Here is a 5,362-nt window from a genome sequence, read left to right on the forward strand (position 1 = left end):
TTGGAGGAACAGCCTGAAAGACAGAGAGCATGACCACTGAATGACTTGGAGGAACAGCCTGAAAGACAGAGAGCATGACCACTGAATGACTTGGAGGAACAGCCTGAAAGACAGAGAGCATGACAACTGAATGACTTGGAGGAACAGCCTGAAAGACAGAGAGCATGACCACTGAATGACTTGGAGGAACAGCCTGAAAGACAGAGAGCATGACAACTGAATGACTTGGAGGAACAGCCTGAAAGACAGAGAGCATGACCACTGAATGACTTGGAGGAACAGCCTGAAAGACAGAGAGCATGACCACTGAATGACTTGGAGGAACAGCCTGAAAGACAGAGAGCATGACCACTGAATGACTTGGAGGAACAGCCTGAAAGACAGAGAGCATGACAACTGAATGACTTGGAGGAACAGCCTGAAAGACAGAGAGCATGACAACTGTAACGGCTGAATAAGGAGCCGACGTACAGAACACGTGATGAGTTATTATAGTTCCAGTCGAAATGTGTCACTTCCTGGGCAACCAGACGACATTTGTTTACGACTTTACTTTCGGGGTTGTACACCGGCTTGAAAGGGGAATTTCACAGCTGTTTACATGGTACAATAAGTCTCCACAAGACACCTGCTTCATTTGTCACATGAACTGAAATGAAGAACTAGTAGAATTCTATCGACCAGGAAATGGCAGAACGACATCTGCATACTGCATCTTTAAGTGATCAGTGTGTGTGTGGACACTAGTAGGGACGACCAGTTCTGCCCTACTTTCACATGGCTGCACCCATTCACAGGTAAGCAGCCACACACACACACACACACACACACACACACACACACTTTTCCTAACATAAAGGTGCAGGACAACAATTTCCCGGGCCCAAACCAATAACTCTTGTACACACACGGCCTCTACACTGTATCCCCTCTCCCATCACAGCCACCCCTTCTTCTACGCCCCTAAACTGACCCCTTACACATTCTAACCCTCACTCTATCATAACAACCATCTAGCCAGTCCTACCCCTCCTCTCTATCATAACAACCATCTAGCCAGTCCTACCCCTCCTCTCTCTATCATAACAACCATCTAGCCAGTCCTACCCTTCCTCCTCTCTCTATAACAACCATCTAGCCAGTCCTACCCCTCCTCTCTCTATAACAACCATCTAGCCAGTCCTACCCCTCCTCTCTCTATAACAACCATCTAGCCAGTCCTACCCTTCCTCCTCTCTCTATAACAACCATCTAGCCAGTCCTACCCCTCCTTTCTCTATCATAACAACCATCTAGCCAGTCCTACCCCTCCTCTCTCTATCATAACAACCATCTAGCCAGTCCTACCCCTCCTCTCTCTATAACAACCATCTAGCCAGTCTTACCCCTCATCTCTCTATAACAACCATCTAGCCAGTCCTACCCCTCCTCTCTATCATAACAACCATCTAGCCAGTCCTACCCCTCCTCTCTATCATAACAACCATCTAGCCAGTCCTACCTCCTCTCTATCATAACAACCATCTTGCCAGTCCTACACCTCCTCTCTATAACAACCATCTAGCCAGTCCTACCCCTCTCTCTCTATAACAACCATCTAGCCAGTCCTACCCCTCATCTCTCTATAACAACCATCTAGCCAGTCCTACCCCTCCTCTCTCTATAACAACCATCTAGCCAGTCCTACCCCTCATCTCTCTATAACAACCATCGAGCCAGTCCTACCCCTCCTCTCTCTATACCAACCATCTAGCCAGTCCTACCCCTCCTCTCTCTATAACAACCATCTAGCCAGTCCTACCCCTCATCTCTCTATAACAACCATCGAGCCAGTCCTACCCCTCCTCTCTCTATAACAACCATCTAGCCAGTCCTACCCCTCCTCTCTCTAACAACCATCTAGCCAGTCCTACCCCTCCTCCTCTCTATATCATAACAACCATCTAGCCAGTCCTACCCCTCCTCTCTCTATAACAACCATCTAGCCAGTCCTACCCCTCCTCCGTTCTCTATCATAACAACCATCTAGCCAGTCCTACCCCTCCTCTCTCTATAACAACCATCTAGCCAGTCCTACCCCTCATCTCTCTATAACAACCATCGAGCCAGTCCTACCCCTCCTCTCTCTATCATAACAACCATCTAGCCAGTCCTACCCCTCCTATCTCTATCATAACAACCATCTAGCCAGTTCTACCCCTCCTCCTCTCTATCATAACAACCATCTAGCCAGTCCTACCCCTCCTCCTCTCTCTATAACAACCATCTAGCCAGTCCTACCCCTCCTCTCTCTATAACAACCATCTAGCCAGTCCTACCCCTCATCTCTCTATAACAACCATCGAGCCAGTCCTACCCCTCCTCTCTCTATAACAACCATCTAGCCAGTCCTACCCCTCCTCTCTCTAACAACCATCTAGCCAGTCCTACCCCTCCTCCTCTCTATATCATAACAACCATCTAGCCAGTCCTACCCCTCCTCTCTCTATAACAACCATCTAGCCAGTCCTACCCCTCCTCCGTTCTCTATCATAACAACCATCTAGCCAGTCCTACCCCTCCTCTCTCTATAACAACCATCTAGCCAGTCCTACCCCTCCTCTCTCTAACAACCATCTAGCCAGTCCTACCCCTCCTCCTCTCTCTATCATAACAACCATCTAGCCAGTCCTACCCCTCCTCCGTTCTCTATCATAACAACCATCTAGCCAGTCCTACCCCTCCTCTCTCTAACAACCATCTAGCCAGTCCTACCCCTCCTCCTCTCTCTATCATAACAACCATCTAGCCAGTCCTACCCCTCCTCCGTTCTCTATCATAACAACCATCTAGCCAGTCCTACCCTCCTCTCTATAACAACCATCTAGCCAGTCCTACCCTTCCTCTCTCTATCATAACAACCATCTAGCCAGTCCTACCCCTCCTCCTCTCTATATCATAACAACCATGTAGCCAGTCCTACCCCTCCTCTCTATAACAACCATCTAGCCAGTCCTACCCCTCCTCTCTCTATAACAACCATCTAGCCAGTCCTACCCCTCCTCTCTCTATAACAACCATCTAGCCAGTCCTACCCCTCCTCTCTCTATAACAACCATCTAGCCAGTCCTACCCTTCCTCTCTCTATCATAACAACCATCTTGCTAGTCCTACCCCCTCCTCTCTCTATAACAACCATCCTAGCCAGTCCTACCCCTCCTCTCTCTATCATAACAACCATCTAGCCAGTCTTACCCCCCTCTCTCTATAACAACCATCTAGCCAGTCCTACCCCTCCTCTCTCTATCATAACAACCATCTAGCCAGTCTTACCCCTCCTCTCTCTATCATAACAACCATCTAAGCCAGTCCTACCCCTCCTATCTCTATCATAACAACCATCTAGCCAGTTCTACCTCCTCCTCTCTATCATAACAACCATCTAGCCAGTCCTACCCTCCTCTCTATCATAACAACCATCTAGCCAGTCCTACCCCTCCTCCTCTCTCTATAACAACCATCTAGCCAGTCCTACCCCTCCTCTCTCTATAACAACCATCTGCCATTGACTCCCTGTCCTCTCTCTATAACAACCATTAGCCAGTCCACCATTGGGAGGCTCTATAACAACCATCTAGCCAGTCCTACGGGAACTGTACTCCTCTATCATAACAGGCCATCTAGCCAGTCCTACCCCTCCTCTCTATGGGTAACAACCATCTAGCCAGTCCTACCCCTCCGTTCTCTATCATAACAACCATCTAGCCAGTCCACCCTCCTCTCTTTAACAACCATATTCTGGCCAGTCCTAACCCCTCCTGTTCTATCATAACAACCATCTAGCCCTACCTCCTCCCCTCCTCTCTGACCCCTCCTCTCTCATAACAACCATGAACCTAGCCAGTCCTACCCCTCCTCTCTCTATAACAACCTCTAGCCAGTCCTACCCCTCCTCTCTTATAACAACCATCTAGCCAGGTCCACCCCTCCTCTCTCTACCATTACAATATTCTAACAACCATCTGCCTAGATCCTCTCTCTATAACAACCATCTAGCCAGCCCTACCCCTCCTCTCTCTATCTTAACAACCATCTAGCCAGTCCTACCCCTCCTCTCTATCCATAACAACCCATCTAGCCAGTCCTACCCCTCCTCCCTCTCTCTATAACAACCATCTAGCCAGTCCTACCTCCTCTCTCTCTATAACAACCATCTAGCCAGTCCTACCCTCCTCTCTCTATAACAACCATCGAGCCAGTCTACCCCTCCTCTCTCTATAACAACCATCTAGCCAGTCCTACCCCCTCCCCTCTCTCTATCATAACAACCATCTAGCCAGTCCTACGCCTCCTCCTCTCTATCTGTAACAACCATGTAGCCAGTCCCTGCCCCTCCTCTCTCTATCACAACAATCATCTAGCCAGTCCCCCTCCTCCTCTCTATATCATAACAACCATCTAGCCAGTCCTACCCCTCCCTCTCTATAACAACCATCTAGCCAGTCCTACCCCTCCCCTCTTCTCTATCAGGTTGATTTTATAGTTTGTGACGAAGCATGAGATCATCAGCAAACAGTGAGACATTTGACTTCAGATTGTAGTAGGGTGAGGCCGGGTGCTGCAGACTGTTCTAGTGCCCTCCCTAAGCTCTCTCTCCCCCATGCACACACTCTCCCTCCCTCTCCAAAAAACAACATTGGTTTCAAACTTTAACAAGCGAACAACTCTATGTACAGTGACTAGTTTGAACAATTTACATAGTAAATAAAAAATATTTACAGGAGAAACTGTACAGATGCACAAAATCTAGTTTCCTTCTGTTACCAAACTATCTGCACAGTGAGGGTAAATCTCCCTCTGTTTCCTTCTGTTACCAAACTATCTGCACAGTGAGGGTAAAATCTCCCTCTGTTTCCTTCTGTTACCAAACTATCTGCACAGTGAGGGTAAAATCTCCCTCTGTTTCCTTCTGTTACCAAACTATCTGCACAGTGAGGGTAAAATCTCCCTCTGTTTCCTTCTGTTACCAAACTATCTGCACAGTGAGGGTAAAATCTCCCTCTGTTTCCTTCTGTTACCAAACTATCTGCACAGTTAGGGTAAAATCGCCCTCTGTTTCCTTCTGTTACCAAACTATCTGCACAGTTAGGGTAAAATCTCCCCCTGTTTCCTTCTGTTACCATACTATCTGCAAAAAGTAGTCAGAATTGTTTCACTTTGAAATCAATGGTTTTTGTTTGTTATATGTTTTAACATGAAAAAACATAGTTTTAGCGTTACCATGGAATTGCCCCCCACTCTATGTCATGTCCTTCTCCCAAACATCCTCTACCCCGTCTCCTTCTCACACCCCTCTACTCCACCCTCCTCTATGTCACGTGGC

The sequence above is a fragment of the Oncorhynchus masou genome, unplaced genomic scaffold (genome assembly GCF_036934945.1).
Source record: "Oncorhynchus masou masou isolate Uvic2021 unplaced genomic scaffold, UVic_Omas_1.1 unplaced_scaffold_3035, whole genome shotgun sequence".
Taxonomy (NCBI): Eukaryota; Metazoa; Chordata; class Actinopteri; order Salmoniformes; family Salmonidae; genus Oncorhynchus; species Oncorhynchus masou.